General features: G+C 35.3%; 1 pseudogene; it reads right to left on the bottom strand.

Annotated features, from left to right (window-relative positions):
- Positions 1–5,797: 5,797 nt before the first annotated feature.
- On the bottom strand, positions 5,798–13,263 carry LOC148106845 (large ribosomal subunit protein eL18 pseudogene; annotated as a pseudogene).
- Between the last annotated feature and the right edge of the window lie 4,709 nt (positions 13,264–17,972).

Here is a 17,972-nt window from a genome sequence, read left to right as displayed (position 1 = left end):
ATAAGGATTTCTTCATGTTAGAAGTAAATAAAAATACTGCTCGCTCATTCCTTCTTTCCTTCATTCCTTCTTCACCCTTTCTAAAATAAAGACTCAATTTTTAAAAGATAGATAATAAAATTCTAATTCAAAGGTCAATCCAGGGCAAACACTGAATCCTAACTTTTTTGAAAGACTCTATGATAAGCACTATTTCAGATAAGATGGCTCTGTCTTGGAAAACATCCGTCTATTAATTGATACAATTTTAGAAACCTTTGAATGTCAGATTAAACACACACTCTAGATTTAAAATAATAGGATGATAAATACATGAGTATTCACTTCAACATTTATATGAACAGATTTCCATATAAGTCAAAGAAGAGATACGATCTTTGTACATGAGGGAGGGATAACATATAAAGCCATTTGAATTACCAAGGTAGAAGGAAATGATGCAATTATCAATTATTCAGTATCAAGACTTGCATTTTTAAAAAAGATTTATTTATTTGAGAGAGAGAGAGAGAGTAGGGAGAGGGGCAGAGGGAAAGAATTTTGAGCAGACTCCATGCTGAGCCGGACATGGGGCTTGATCTCACTACCCATGAGATCACGACCTGAGCCAAAACCAAGAGTCTGAAGCTTAACCTACTGAGCCACCCAGGTGCCCCAAAGCTTGCATTTTTAGCATAAAATAGTTCTATCTATACTGAAAAAATGAATGGAAAGACACTAAATGTTAATAGTGGTTGTATCTAAGTGGCAGGATTTGGGGATTTATTATTTTTCTTTTTCCCTGCTTGTTTTTCTAAATAGAAGACATTTTGCCATAAGAAAAAATAAGAGAATAACAACAAAAGTCACTTACAAAACATATTTCCATTTAAAACAATTAGATGACTATGCATAAATATAAAAGAACATAAGAAACAATAAAATACAATAAGAATACCAAATACTGGATACCAAATACCGACCTAGGAGGATACATGCATCTCTGTATCTATCTATATCTATATGAGTAGGAGAACATGTCTCCCTTAAGCATAAACAAGCACACACTCGTGTGCACACTCACACCTGCCCAGATCAGTATTTAGTATCCTTGTTATATTTTTTTCTTTATATAATCATATGACAGAGCAATGGAGAACCACACTTATCTGGGCTATTAAATAATTCTTCCTGTGTAAGAAAATAAGAACACTCATTTATTCTGGGTAGCTTGAATCTTGTTTTTTCCTTTGGGAAACATGGCCCACTGCAGTTTCTGGAGCATTTTTTTCCAGCTAGTTATGTCGTGCTGACTCTATCCCCTCCATATCTAGAATAATACTTCCCTTGTACCTTAGCACTTGATCAAGCTTTTTATGTAATTTGGAGGTTAATATTCCCAGTAAGTCTTTTTTTGGGAGTAAGTTAGAGGCTTAGGGAACCCACTAAGGTACTAACCCCTTCTCACAGTTATGCAGTAAGTAGCCTAAAAACATTAATGCACCTCCTTAACCATCTTGCTTACTTTCCAGGGAGAGACTTAGGCACAGGAGAGAATATGGCCAAATATATTTTATTTTATTCATTGGGTTTATAGTGCTTATTACCCTCTAGGCACACATAAATACTCTACAAAAATCTGGTTTGGATAAAGTCAGCTTTGATCAAGAAAACATTTGCTGATAAGGTTCAAAAATCGCTTATACTTTTTTGTTAAGATCTGGCTCCTCTATTTTGTTAAGATCTGGCTCCTCTTACCTCTACTGAGCTAAGAGATGACGGTACCAGAATGAGATAAAGGGCTTGTTCTTCAGCAACTAAAATGACTTTTTTAAGGTCCAGTATAAGTCCCTTGATTTGAATCAAACAAACTTTTCTAATTCCTAGCAATGTGCTGCCCCGCATGACATCAAGAGGTTTCCTGTTGGGCTTGAAAGCCTGATCCGTATTTGAGTATGCACTGTCACTGAAAATTGTCACAAAGCAGTGAGTATAAAGGGCTATCTTCCTAAGTAAAAACAATTACTTTCATTCTACATCACTGTTTTGACATAGGTTCTTTTTCAAAATGCTCCCATTTTTTCGCTTTGCTTTGGTTTTTTGTTTTTTTTGGTAACCTGATAATATCTCAATGAGGCCAGTATGACTTACCTTTTCAGGTCCTTATTTAATAACATCTTTGCAATCTTCTTTTATCTTTAAAATAGCCCATCCAATTGCTGATATCTTTCGTCCTTGTAACTGTGTGCAATTACAGTCATGACGGTTTGGTTTCTTTTTGTTATCTGCCCATTAACAGGAATATCTGGAGTAGTTTTGCACAGAATTCTTTGCTTTTATGTTTTTATGAAGTAATGTATTAGTGGTTTGAAACTCCATTTATCAATAAAGATTATTGTCTTTTTAATACTACGAATGTACCAGTGTGGAACTGCGCATATTTTGATTCGTAGCTTAGGTGACTGCGTTATCTGCAAGGGGGTTGAACTAAACAAAGTCTACTGGAAATGAGTTGCTCTAATGAGGCAGCATTCAGTGAAGGTGGAATTCAGAAAAAACTCCAATTAAAGACATTTTTTCTTCCTTAAAAGAGAAAATAGCTATCTGTTCAGTTTTTGCCTCCTTGGGTGGTGTTTCATAAAGGAGGTAACATCATATAGTGGGCGAAAACACTAAAGAGAGAGAAGACTTGGTTTCTGGGCCAGGTTCGATGATTGTACTAGCTCTAGGTGACTCTACACACAAAGTACTTAATATCTAGACCTTAACTTGCTCATCTATAAAATGGGAAAGCTAATAATAGACATCCCTATCTGACTCAATTTCTCTGAGTGTCAAATAAAACAGTGCATCTGAAAGATTTTTGAAAACTGTAAAGGGTGCCTGAGTGGTTCAGTTGGTTAAGCATCTAACTCTTGGTCTCAGCTCAGGTCTTCTTTTTTTTTTTTTTTTTTTTTTTAGGGATTTTTAAAATTTGTTTGAGAGCGAGAGAGAGCACGTAAATAGGGGGAGGGGCAGAGAAAGAAGGAGACTCCCCGCTGAGCAGGGAGCCTGACATGAGGCTAGATCCCAGAGCCCTGGGATCATAACCTGAGCCGAAGGCAGATGCCCAATCAACTGAGCCACCCAGGTGCCTCTCAGCTCAGGTCTTGATCTCAGGGTCATGAGTTGAAACCCCATGTTGGGCTGCACACTGGGCACGGAGCCCACTTAAAAAAAAAAAGAAACAAAACTGTAAAGAACCAGTGGTTAGGTATATTTACTAAAAGGCTTCTTGTGTAACCATTTTTGTATTTCCTTAATTTGAAGTAATTGCCAGTTTTCATATAATTTCATTTATCAAGAAAAAGAATCATAGAACATTTTATTATGATTAAGGTTCATAAGATTCATTCCTAACTCTCAATTGGGTGGGAAATAAATTTAATCAAATTAGCTTAAGTTTTCAGTCCTTTGGTTTTATGCACATATAAGCTACTCACAGTGGCTCACTCATATTGGCTGTTAATGTTTAGTCAAACCAATGGGTCACAGTTTATTTGCACAATACAGCTAACAGAAACCAGCATCAGAACCAGATTCTACAAGACATCATAGTGTCCAGCATTTTCAACAATTTCCCCAAAAACAAAACAAAACAAAAATACCCAGTTTCATTCTATGGCAGACTCAGGGGCCTAGAAAGATGACCTTTTAGGTAGAGAGGAAAACGAGTTCAAAAGGAAACATTTGGCCTACCATGTAGTCTACACCAGTGGTTTCTAAATTCAGTTGATGGTCAAAATCTCATGGAGTTTAAAAAGTTAGATTCCCAGATCCTGTCCCCAGAGATTCTGATTCAATAGATAAAATGTGGAGCCTTAGAATCTGTGCTTTTAAAAATCTTGCCAGGAAATTCTGAGAATCAACCAGATTCGAGATGCACTAGTCAGAGTTACCACAAGAGGTTCACCCTCAGCACTGTGTTCTTTAGGGACAACTGAGTCCTTAATTTTGAGCTTTGCAATACAACTGCATCCTCTATTAGGGTTCTTCTGTTTATTGTGAAAATAAACAGTATCTCATTGTCAGAGATGAAATATTACTTCTAGGATAGAGATTATCAAACTTTAGTGTGCTTTAACATCATTTAGGGAGCTTGTTGAAAATTCATACAATATGGCTCCCACTCCCAGAGATTTTGATTCAGTTAGCTTGGGACAGGGATCCAGGATTCTGCATTTTAAACAAGTACCGCAGATGAATCTGATACACATGACCTAGGGTGTCACACTTTCAGAAATCCTGTCATAGGCAGCTCTCTGTATCAACTTAAATATGTTGCCATTGCTATATATGATCATATTTTTAAAATATTTTATTTATTTATTTTGAGACAGAGAGGGAGAGAAAGAGCATGGCTGAGGGGGAAGGGCAGATGGAGAGGGAGAAGCAGGCAAGCAGGCTCCCTGCTGAGTAGGAAGCCTGATGGATGAGGGCTTGATCCCAGGACCCCAGGATCATGACCTGAGCTGAAGGCAGACACTTAACCAACTGAGCCACCCAGGCACCCCTGTGATCATATTTTCAAATTAATATTTTCAATGAATATATATAAGATATAATTAACCCCTTTCAAATTCATTACACTTCATTTAAATCCTTTAAAATATGGATCAGAATTAAATGGGCCTCTTTAGATTTATATAGGACGAAGTTGAAAAGTTCTCTTTGATTCTATTTTTGTATCCTTAGCATTGGATATTTCAATCTAATTTTAGAAGACTATCAAATGGATCAGTAAGGATTATGTATATGATCATTTGGCTCATTAGAAAAAGGAAAATGTTTGAGTTGTCTCCGGCACATTTTACTATGGACTAAATATAGCTTCCAGATCACCAAAATATCAGCTGAAACTAGATCAACAATTCTTATAATCTAGTCCTTCTGTTTTAGAGTATTAATAACTAATGTACATTTTCCTATCAGTCTAGTCCACATCCCTCATGTGATTTATTTATTTATTTGTGTGTGAGAGAGAAAGTGAGCATGTGTGCAAGTGGGGTGAGGGGGAAAGAGAGTGGGAGAAGCAGACTCTCCGCTGAGCAGGGATTCCCCCCCCACACCAGGCTCCATCCCAGGACTCTGGGATCATGACCTAACCAAGGGCAGATGCTTAACTGACAGCCACCCCGGCGCCCCTTCATGTGATTTTTGTTAATATTCTATTGTCAGGCTAAATTTGTGGGTGTTGCCTGGGTTCAAATCATACAGAGTGTATAAAGAAGATGAAAATCCACCTGAAATTGAATTATCTGGAGGGAACACTATGAATATTTGGTGTACTTCTCGTTATATATACACGAATATATATCTGTGTAAAACAGAACCAATATAACACTGTAGGTGGAGTTTAAGCATTAGATCATATGCACTTTTCCATGTCATTAAATATTAGTTTTAAACATCATTTTCAGAGTTTCTTTCTTCGTTGAATAATAATTGCAATGTAATGTTGTATTAATTTCAGGTGTACAGTGACTTGATATCTATAACATTATGGAATTGCTGCCATAGTAAGTCTAGTTACCATCTGTCACTGTACCAAGTTGTTACAAAATCCCCTATGTTGACTATATCCCCTATGCTGTACATTACATCCCCATGTCTTATTTATTTTATAACTGGAAGATTATGCCTCTTAATCCCCTTGATCTATTTCACCCAAGCCCCCCCCACTCCTCTCTGACAATCATCAGTTTGTTCTTTTCTTTCTTTTTTTTTTTCAGCATCTAAAATCTTTTTAATAACAAATCAGGATCTGGGGTTAGTTTTTCTAGTCCAGGCTGGCTCTGCGCTCTCTGGCATGGGCCACCTTCCCACCCCTCCTAGGCAGGTAGGGTTTGATGTGGCTGGGCGGGTTCCTGGGGCCTTGCCAAAATGCCTGTATATTCTAGGCCCTTGTGTGGACTAGAGAGCAAGACAGTGTCACAGCCCTTGAGGGAGTCCGGGGTCAGCTGGTCAAAGGTGAGGTTCTTGCCTCCAGCTCTGAGGATGCTGCCCAGGGCATGGCTGCCCACCGGTAGCACATGCACCTTCAGTTTGGGCACCTCCTGGACATGCACATCGTGGGTTATAGTCCCTACAACCACAGCTGTTTTGTCTTCCTGGACAGGCAGCTTCATCTTCTGGATCATCCAGGAAAGGGGCAGAGGTGGCTGGTTAGTGAGACTCATGAACAACACAATTTGGCTAAAGGTGGAGTTGGTTCGTCTGGCCAGAAACCTGTACAGCTTGTCTAACAGTCTCAGGTAGATGTCCTGGATCTTGGGCTCCTTCCGCCAAACCTTTCAGTCCTTGTGGCAGATGTTGACCACAGCGATTGTGCCTCCTGCTCAGCCAGGTCGCCAAAGAGAGAACCAGTTTGTTCTCTTTCAGAGTTTCATTTTAGTGGTAACATAGAATCATGAAATAAATAAAAGACTAAATCTAAAAGTAGGTTAGGCATATTTATTTGTGTTCACTAGTCTGTAGTTCCTATCTCATAAGGCTTTTTTGAGTATTAAATGAGTTACTACATAATGGACGATTAGAACAGTGTCTGACATATAGCAAGTGCTCAATTAATGTTGGCTATTATTATTTAAAAGCGTTTTTGGTCTCTTTATATTACCAAAAGTTACTAATGCTTTAGATAAGCAGATGACATTACATTTCTCCTGGTTTCTCTCATTAAAGCAGCAAAGTTGAATATTAACGAGTATAGAGAATTATGTTGTCATGCATGTTAATCTGGAAAATATAAATTCATCTCATAAAAAAGTCAAAGGATCAAAGAAGGTTTTTACTGTTAATTGGAAACAAAGTGTCATTGGAGTCCTGATTTAAAGGGCACTCAATTATGATTAGCTAATAAAAAAAGAACAAAGAAATAAAGAAAAATAATTAAGGTTAAAGTGAAGTTATTATTAGCCCTTAGTTCACTAAAATCTTTTCCTCATAGCCCATGGCACCAAATAAAATTAAATATAGAAAAGTTCCATAGTTCAAGATGACATTCTCAGTGTTAAGACATTTTTTAAATAAAAAATGCATTACTGAAAGCATACTTCAAAATTATTAGATGCAATATTTTTATAGCCAAAAGCACTTAAATTTTAAGAATTGAACAACTGGAGGACTGGATACTATTTATGGATTTGGAAAGATTTAGTCACTTTCATAAGTTAAAATTCTTTCTTTAAGCCACCTGTTCTTTCTCTCTTTAGAAATTGATTTGTTAAAAATAATCTCAAGATTCTGACTATTCTCTATTCTAAGGAAACCACATCAAGAGAAAAGTAGGATATTTTTCTTAATTATTGGTAAAGACTTTGGACAGGTTCACAGGCAGAGAGTTCACTAATTTGTTATAGTCTTTTAATAACATTTAAAATAATGGTCTGGAAAATCTCAGAATAGACGCTGCCTAAAATAAAACCAAGTGACTGACCTAAGTTTAGGGAAGTACTGAGAATATATGCTACCTTAAACTTTAGCTTAATGAGTTCCTTAATTAGGGAAGACATATTTTAGGGTGATAAAAAGTCATGTGGCTGAGTATTTGAATTATTGTATGTTTACATCAATTTAACCAGAAGCTACAATTATCAATTAGGGGAAGTCCGAATTAAAAGTTCTTCTGAGGAAGTATTAATGACATGCTTTCTTTTGTGTTTTAGACATATTTATTCAGACATGGTTATTCATTTTCATAAATGAGAAAGCAAGTAAATGAACCACTAAAAAAGATAATTGTTAAAAAATGTAGCATTGTCCAATAAACAACAAATAACAGTCTCTGCTTACATATATTCTTTCTTGACAGAATATATTTAGTTTAAAATATGTCTAATATATTTTGAAGTGTAACCTTTTATTTAGCCCATTATTGTAAGTTACCATTAAAATAAAACTCTGAAAATGATGTTTATAAAGAATTATTAAGTACATGGGAAAATGTATAAGACATGCAACGTATGAGAAAAAATGAGATACAGCTGTATATAGAGTATTAGCCTTAAATGTTTCTGTTTTCTCGATTTTCTATAATGAATATATATTATTTTTAAAGACAGATTTAATTAATGGAACTCTAGTCAATAACCAAACTGTGGTTGGACAATTAGAACACCTATATATTTTACTTGTCTTATGATTCTATGAAAGTATAATTTATTATTTCAGCATTTCATATCATGGGACTCAACCTAGAAAATACATTCATTACCTACCCTTTTTTATAATGATGATGATAATCAAGGCAGAAGTCCATTATAAAACACATTTTTTAGCCTTCAGTATGGCAGTTTAAACAGAAGCAAGACTTTTTGCCTTTTAGGGTTATTAGCTGAAACCACCAACAGTGACATGTTGTTGGTTAAATAAGCAAGCAACACTGTAACCATTTTGTCAAGATGCCCACGAGCTTTGATATTTTATTACATATGAAACATTGACCCATGACCGAAAAGTAGACAGTTTACATGGATATGCTTTAAACATTCTGCTTCTTATTGACTAAGATGTCTTCATTGTACATTTCATTCTACTTCTGGATTTTTGAAAATCCAGTTTAACAGCTTTTTTCTTACATTATAATATTTAGTTATAATTTTTCCTTACATTGTAAAACCTTAGATAATATAGGACTTATTTAATTTTTTATTCCTCCTCCTGGATGAGACCTGCTGGGATTTTCCTTCTTTCTTTCTTTCTTTCTTTCTTTCTTTCTTTCTTTCTTTCTTTCTTTCTTTCTTTCTTTCTTTTTCTTTCTTTCTTTCTTCCTTTCTTTTTTATTACTCTTTCACCAGGGCCACGTCTGGCATTTTTCCATGTATCTCACAGGTAAAGCTTCCATTTAAGAAGAAAACTGGCTTGCTCAGATGCGGGATTTTATTGGTTGGTTGATTGATTGATTGATTGATAAGAATGTCTGGGGATTGCCTTGAAAAGTCAGAAGTTTGAGTGTGGATTTAGGTATCCTAAACTCTATTTTCAAGACAACACCTAGGAAACAATCAGTAGAACCAAGTAAATCATTATGAAAATAATAGTAATTGTGTTTTCCAGCCCCGAGTGCTTTCTTTTAATGAATTATGATAGTAAAGCTTATTACATTATTAACCAGGAAAATAATTAAATTAACAGCAATTTTTAAGAAGAGCAAATAGAAATCAAACCAATTTTAAGAGTCCATTGATAAAAAGAACAGAATTTGGAGCAATACATTACAAATGGATAGAATTTAGGATGTTTGTAGCTCTTTTTAGATTTAAACAGGCATTAGTTTACTTTTCTAAATGCAATTTTTATTTACACACATTCACCAGAATTGTAAAATATGAAAAAGTGAAACTAGGATTTTGCATATATACAGACACTTTTTAGATTATGATTCCAGGAGGGGGGTATAGTGGGTATAACACTCTTGGGAAACTATATTAACGATTTATTAATTTGAGTAGGCCCTGGCTGCAACAAACATGAAGTTAATGATTCTTGATACTCATTTGGTCGCTTACCAAGGTTCTCTTTTCATGACATTTATATGTGTCCTAGACATAAATTAGTTTTCTTATTTTTAGTTATTAATAGATATTTATTTGAGACCTGGTATTTAGAATTTTATATATCATAATTCCAGCCTATGATAGTATTTACCAGTATACTAAAATTACACTGGCTTTTAACAAAAGTATTGAATGACAAAACTGTACTACAATAACCATGACTTTAGAGAAGTCAATCTTAGGGAGATGGCAAATGCTTTCTCTTCAATAATCCTTTAAGAATTCCAGGTGAGATTACATGTAGGTGTGATGAGTAAATCAATAAAAGTTAACTGTTAAGTGTTTCCTGTGTTCAGTACTATCTTGGGACATAAGAGGGATAAGACAAGCATGCAGTGGATATTGAAAACTCAGAAAACTGTCTGTGTCCTCGAGGCATTTACAATAGAATTGGATAGAACAGTTAATGAATGATATAAGATAGAGTGAAATTAAGTGATAAATTGTGAGGTATAGAGATTGTATATCATAAAGCTAATAAAACTTCAGCTTCAGAGACCCTCATTGGAATGGGTCTTTTGCAAGGTCCTACGGGGATGGTTTGCTGGGGCTGCCATAACAAAGTACCACAGACTGACGACTTAACAGAAATTTATTTTCTCACAATTCTGGAGGATAGTAGTCTGAGCCCAAGGTGTTAGCAGGTTTGGTTTCTTCTGAGGCCTCTCTCCTTCCCTTGTAGATAGCCATCTTCTCCTTGTGTTTTCATATAGTATGTATCTTTGTCCTAATCTCTTCTTTTTATAAAGATACCAATCATATATACCAACCATAAAACCTCATTTTTATTTAACAATTTCTTTAAGACCTTATCTCCAAATACAGTCGCATTCTCAGTTAACTGGTGGGTTAGGACTTCAACATAGGAATTCAGGGGAGACACAATTCAGTCCACAATGCTCTGTCCTCTAGCCCCCCAAATTCATGTCCTTACCACATACAAATTATATTCACCCCATCCCAACAGCCACAAAAGTCTTAACCTATGCCAACATTGACTCTAACTCCAAAGTCTTATTTAAATCTCATCTAAATCAGATATGGGTGAGACTCCAGGTTTCATGCATTCTGAGGCTAAATCCTCTCCAGCTGTGAACCTATGAAACCAGACAAGTTATCTGCTTCCAGAATACATCAGTGGGACAAGCATAGGATAGACATTCCCATTCCAAAAGGAAGAGATTGAAAACAAGAAAAAGATTATGGGTTATCAAGTCTAAAACCTAGCAGGTAAATGCCATTAGATTTTAAGGCTCAAGGATGATCTTTGGTTTTGATACTCTACCTCCTGGTCCAGCAGTGTAGCAGGCACACTCCTTTGGCTCTGGGAGATGGTCCTGCCCCCTCAGCTCTGGGTGTTTTCCTGACTCCTCTGGGACAGAGGAGAAGTCTCTGTCCCCAGGCTTGTGCCCCCTTGTCCCCATGGTAGCAGTGGCAGCCCTGCTGACCTCTGAAATGCTTTCAGGGTAATTCTTCCCTTTACTTGAAAGATAAAGCTTATTTGCAGGCAGTTAGCTCTATTGAACCATCCTGCAGAATCCCAGAAGTCTGACAGCCTTCTTTCATTTCATCCCTTCCCAGTCCTCTTCAGGCCAAGCTGGCAGAATTTCTACTGGTATAACTCTATCTCTATTTCCAGTTTCTTCTGAAATGGTTGGTTGATTGAATCCTTAAGTAATACAGTATAATCTCTTTAGCAAATAGTTGTTCTGATATACCCTTGATGTTTTCTTCATAACATGCTTTCTCATTTTTTGCAATATAGATAGGCTGAGAATTTTCTAAATCTTCAGGTTTGGGTTCCTTTTTGCTTAATAGTCCTTTCTTCAAATTTTCTCCCTTTTCTCACAATTTACTGTAAGTAGCAAGAAGAAACCAAGCCATGCCTTCAACACTTTGCATACAAATCTTCTCAGCTAAATATCCAAGTTCATCACTTACAAATTATACCTTCCATGAAACACTAGAACACAATTTGTCCAAGTTCTTTACCACTCTATGACAAGGATCACCTTTCCTTAAGTTTCCAATAGCATATTCTTCATTTCTACCTGAGATTCGATAGAAGCACCTTTAATATTCACCATTCACATTTCTACCAACATTCTGTTAATGATGCTATATGTATATCTCTACAATTATAGAAGCATTCTACATAGCTCTCCTCTTTTCCTTCTGAGTCCTCACTAGAATTGCCCTTAATGTCCATATTTCTACCAACGGTCTCTTGATAGAAAAATATAGGCTTTTTCTAGCATGCACCTCAAAACTCTTTGAGTCTCTACCCATTACCCAGTTCCAAAGCCATTTCCACATTTCACCTTTTTTCCCCACCCTCCTTTGCCTTGTATAGATTGGGATTGGAGTAGTTGCAGACACATTAAGGATCTGGCTAAGGGGGAGTTGAGTTGGAAATTATTTAGTTTGGCTTTAGTAGGATTTATCTATGTGGTTCACAGTTACTTTTATTTATAGTTATTACTAGCTGCCCCAGGATAATAGTGGCTTGCAGAAATACTCCTATCACTTCCTATGCCTACAACATAAAGATGCAAAGTTGGAGGTGTGTTGTGATATGAACGTGGCTCCTGGCACTAGAAATATGAAAGAAATAAAGAATAAGCAAGGTTTGAAATGTGTGAAGCCAGAAGCCTGTTTATGTAGAAGTCTTCCAAACATTAAACATATAAAATTAGTAGCGGAGGATTTAGTTCTCACCAGAGTCTAGTCAAATGTTCTTTCCTATCAGAAATATTCTTGACAATTTGATTATAAACAGATCATATATTTCTTTTCATTTTTGATGGAAATTATATGAAATATAATTTATCACAATTTCTGTTTGTAGGACACTTAATCTATAACAGTATTATAAACATTGAATACATCTGTGTGTAGTCACATGTTTTATGCATATTTATTAATAATATTAGAAAAACCACCAAGTTGGATCAACTGTGTAAAAGAAAAACTAAATTTCTATTCCTTCTCTAGACAATACAATTTATAAATACTAGTCATATGAAGATATGATCAAGATGATGCATCCAAAAAAATGAATGAGTATGTCAGGCAGATAAGTAGTAAAATGTGTTATTTTTCTTGATTTTTGTAATGTTTGTGGTATTTGTCAGTCACTTGAAATGTGTAATTTGTTGTGATTTATTTCCTAATTCTAAACAAATGTTCACTTTTGAACTTAATTATATATTAATTTTCTTAAAGATAGTTTCCCAAATTGTATATAAGTTCATTTCCCACAACATTTGGATTTACCCCTTGGTAGAGGTTATTCATGTTGAGGGAAACCATAGGAAGGAGAGATCAATAAAAATTAGAATAATCAGGGAAAATCAGTAGTAATTTTTATGGAAAGAAGTTAATTTTATACCTCAAACACTTGGGTCATCTATGTAGAGCAACTTTGAATGTGTTTTGTTTTTTTCCTCTGACAACATGGAATTTCTTGTAAAGTAGCAGGAAGTCAGTAATATATTCAAAGTTATTAAGAATTATTGTGCCCTTCTGAGACCAGTGATATTGTGGCAAAGTATTTCGGCTGCCGTGTGGCAGGCATCTTCCACTTATTTACCAACACAAAACCTTAAATTCATTCCCAGCCCCAGGGAATGAATCATGGTTGTTTTAAGTTACCCTTTGCTTTGCTAGTGATTGGTCGAGGTGTAGGCATGTTACGTAATTCTTGGAAGTAAAAGAAGTCTGATGGGGGTTTCCTGGAAAAGGTTACTATTGCTAAAAAAAAAAAAAAGGTGAGAACTGAGTAAGAAAAAATTCCTTTTTGACTTTTGTCATTTTTCAGATATTGGTGTAAGGATGTGGTATTTGGAACTGTGGCAACAATCTTTTGATTACAAAAGAATGGCCAAGTGAATTGAAGTGCTATCAACCTAGCAGTAGTACTGTGATATCACCAAAGTCCAAAATCAGCTCGGGACAGCTTGATTCCAGACTTCTAGTTATGAAATATAATAAAATATTGCTATTTATATCACTGCTGGTCAGATTTTTTTTGTTCCCAACTAAATGATACCTGATAAAATGTTGAATGAAGAAAGGAGAAAACTTTGATACTAGCTCTCATATTAGCAAATGCTTTCTCTCACAACACAACTGCAATGATGTGCCTTATAGTCTGAAATACTCATTTAAATACTTGAAATGTTTTATTAATTTTTTTAAATTTTTTTATTTTAAAGGTTTTTTTAAAGATTTTATTTATTTATTTGACAGAAAGAGAGAAAGAGGGGCACCTGGGTGGCTCAGTCGTTGGGCGTCTGCCTTTGGCTCAGTGCGTGATCCTGGCATTCTGGGATCAAGCCCCACATCAGGATCCTCTGCTGGGAAGCCCGCTTCTTCCTCTCCCACTCCCTCTGCTTGTGTTCCCTCTCTCGCTGGCTGTCTCTATCTCTGTCAAATAAATAAAATCTTAAAAAAAAGAAAGAAAAAAAGAAAGAGAGAGAGCTCAAGTAGGCAGAGCGGCAAGCAGAGGGAGAGGGAGAGAGAGAAGCAGGCTCCCCATTGAGCAGAGAGCCCAACATGGGGCTTGATCCCAGAATCCTGGGATCATGACCTGAGCCGAAGGCAGACACTTAACCGACTGAGCCACCCAGGGGCTCCTAAATGAAAACTTTTAAATAAAAGTTTTATTGAGATATAATTCACATACTATAAAAATTATTTTAAAGCATACAGTTCAGTGTTTTTTACTATATTTACAAAGTTATGCACTGATCACCATTACATAATTCCAGAACATTTTCATCATTCCAAGGAGGAACTCCATATCCATTAGTAGTCACTCCCCATTCCCATATCCCCCAGACCCTACTACAAATCTACTTTCTGCCACTATGAATTGTCCTATTCTGGACATTTCATATAAATGGAATCACACAATGTAGGGGTGTCTGTGTCTGTGTCTGGCTTCTTTCATTTAGTATAATGTTTCCATTTATGACGGAGCATCAATCATTACTTCATTTATTTTCATGACCGAATAATATTCTATTGTATGGATATACCACCTTGTGTTTATCCACTTAGCTATTGATAGACATTTGGGTTGTGTCCACGTTTGGCTATTGTGAGTGCTGCTATGAATATTTGTTTACAAGTTTTTATTTGAACATCTGTTTTCAATTATTTCAGGTATGCTCCAAGAGCAGAATTTCTGGGTCATATAGTACTTCTATGTTAAATTTATTGGGAAACCCTGAAACTTTTTCAAAGTGTATGCACCATTTTATATTACTACCAGCACTATATGAGGATTCCAATTTCTTTACTTCCTCACCAACACTTGTTTTTGTCTGTCTTTTTGATTATGCCATCCCAGTGGGTGTGAAGTGATATTATGGTTTTGATTTGCATTTCCCTTATGATTAATGATGTTGAATATTATTTCATGTGCTTATTGGCCACTCATATATCTTTGCAGAAATGTCTGTTCAGATCTTTTGTCCCTTTTAAATTGGGGTATTCGTCTTTCTATTGTTGAGTTGTAAGAATTTTTCTATATTCTGGATTCTAGACCCTTATCAAATATACGATTTGCAAATGTTTGTCCTATTCTGTGGGTTGTCTTTTCACTTTCTCAAACATTTTTAAATTTGGTGAAGTCCAATTTATCTATTTTTTCTTTGGTTGTCTGTGTTTTTGGTATCATATTTAAGAAGCCATTGGAAATATTGCAGGCTGGGCTATGGTGACAAATTTCCACTGTAGAGAGGATGGGAGCTTGAGGCATTTTGTTTGGATATTAAAGGGGACCTGGTAACATCTGAGCTACACTTAAGTACATGTCCAAAATACAATATTAAATACTGACCATCTACATCAGAATCACCTAAAGGTACTTGTTAAAAATACAAATCACATGGCTCCCTCCAACATATCAAAACAAATCCCTAGGCCTGGGGTTTGAGAATATGAATTCTTTTTTTTTTTTGAGAATCTGAATTGTAAACAAGCTTTTTAATAGATTCTGCTGTATATACAAATTTGAGAATCACTGAACTATGCCATGTTTCCCTCCAGCAAGCATAAAATACAAATTTTTAAATTCTTGATAAGTGTCGGCATTATTATCAACTTCCACCAATTTCAATGTAACATTATAATATGTGCTCATAATTTGTGCCAGGCATTGTGCTTGGCACTAACAATATTCTACAGAGAAAATTTAATGAGACTGTTTCAATATTATAATTATTATAGTGTATACAAACATACATAAATATACCACACAGGCATATGCATCAGGCACAAAATTGTCATTTTCAAAGCTAATTTTGTGGATTCATTTATGACTCCACAGAATTACATTATGGGAGGCTAGATGTCAGTTTCCATTTGATCATAACAATGATTTAGTAATGAGAATAACATTTTAATTTTATTTTATTTTTAATTTCTGTCTTTTTTTTAAAAGATTTTATTTTTAAGTAATCTCCACACCCAACATGGGGCCCAAACTCACAACCCCAAGATCAAGAGTTGCATGTTTTGCTGACTGAGCCAGCCAGCAGCCCAGAGAATAACATTTTTAAATGTTGGCCTTTCGTTAAAGATTTACTTTATTGAAATCTGCTCATTTGCATCCAATAATATTTCCTTTTTCTGCATGCTGGTTGTCTACCATTGTATAACAACCATAAAACTTATAGCTTTTAAACAACAAACATTTATTATCTTGTGATTTCTGTTAGTCAGGGATCTAGGAGCAAATTAGTTGGGTGGTTTTGGCCCAGGGTCAGCTAGGGCTATAGGATTTGAAGACTTGACAGGACACTCAATGAAGAGGAGGGAAGAGTATATTTGTGATACTGCTGGGACTGGGCAGTACTATTGCAGAAGGAACTGGAGATTATCCCAGTGGAATTTAAATTTCTGTTTTTTTTCTAGCAACAACACTTATACTGGATCACAACTTTCTGCCATGACTTTACATTTTACTTTTGAGTCTGTATAAGAAATGACCACATGGAAAATATTACAATATCTTCTATCAAATCAAAGTAGAATTCAATACCAGTCATAACCTCCGTGTTTATGTCATGTTCTTCAAACATTCATGTACATATTTATGTAATAATTTAATGCCAGTAACATTTGTCTCTGCAAACAAATACGTTTGGTGCCTTTTATAGAAGGTAAGCACTATATAACCCCATAATGTTCACTTTATTTGAATTCAGGAAGATTAGCATTAAATTCAGGGCTCAATTGTAACTAGATCAACTTAATCTCCCAGCAAAATTCAACTTTTACTAACAAATGACATTTGATTATCACATATGCTTTAATATTTGAATCAATTCAATAATTTTAATGAATGGTGGAACTGATTAACAATATAAATCAACTTAAAATAAGGTAAAATAAATTATACCCCTTGGAATAATTTTCAGATTTTGAGCAAATATAATACGAAGATAAGAATGGAGAGAAAATGATTTTAGTATGTTAGAACTAGAATTGGAAATGTAAATTTTTTTCAAATTCTTTTGTACTTAAAAAATTCAAAATTCAAAATTTAAAGATCTCTGTTTATTTTAGAATAATGCCAGAACAATTGGAAATGTCATGGCTCTAGTAATTTTATCTTTTTACTTGTAGGACAAAGGTTTCTAAAGAAGGGTTAAGCATGTTTGTTGGTGTGGAATTGTAAATAATGAGTTTTGGTTGAAATAGAAATTCCAACTCTTTGGTACCCTCCCTTGAAAGCTGTACAGTCCCCATTGGTTTTCTCTTCAAGACTCATGCCGTGCAGCTGTCTAACAGGGAAAAGCACTTTAAAGCTACTTCTTTCTGATGCTTACAGAACAGTACCCTTGTACTAGTATCTTTGCATGAGTTCTAATTTTCCATTTCACAGCAACCAGTTTTATGTCATATGGGGAACAAATTCAGGGTCATTCTTTTTAAATTTGAGAAACTTATCTGTACCGTTTAAGTAAAAAGTAAACTGTGTGGGTACTTTAGAATGGCTGTCAATATTGACTGAATTGACAGAACAATTACTCAACTTTCTATTTCATTTGCCTTTGTACACATAACCACAAATCAACTGGCTCAGTTAACTTACTCTGAGGAATTCATTTCCTATGAGAAGCTAACTTCTAACATGATACAATTTAATAATAGAGTGGAAATCTTCAGAGTGGGCAAACTTTGGGAGTAAGAATAACATTAAATTTGGTACTCAGATATTTGAGGGCAATTGTGGTTAGGTTTGTTTTAACAATTTCAACGGCTCAGGCAGATTTATTCATTCAACAAACTTTCATTGAGACTTCCCATGTGCTTTTCACAGTGTTAGATCTAGGAATACAATTCAAAATGTCAAGTCTCAGCCTTCAACAAGTTCACAATCCAGTG

Source organism: Ursus americanus, chromosome X (assembly GCF_024610735.1).
Source record: "Ursus americanus isolate L20-20 chromosome X, mUrsAme1.1.p, whole genome shotgun sequence".
Taxonomy (NCBI): Eukaryota; Metazoa; Chordata; class Mammalia; order Carnivora; family Ursidae; genus Ursus; species Ursus americanus.
Note: the sequence above shows the minus strand (reverse complement) of the source record. Positions and strands in the feature narration are given on the sequence as shown.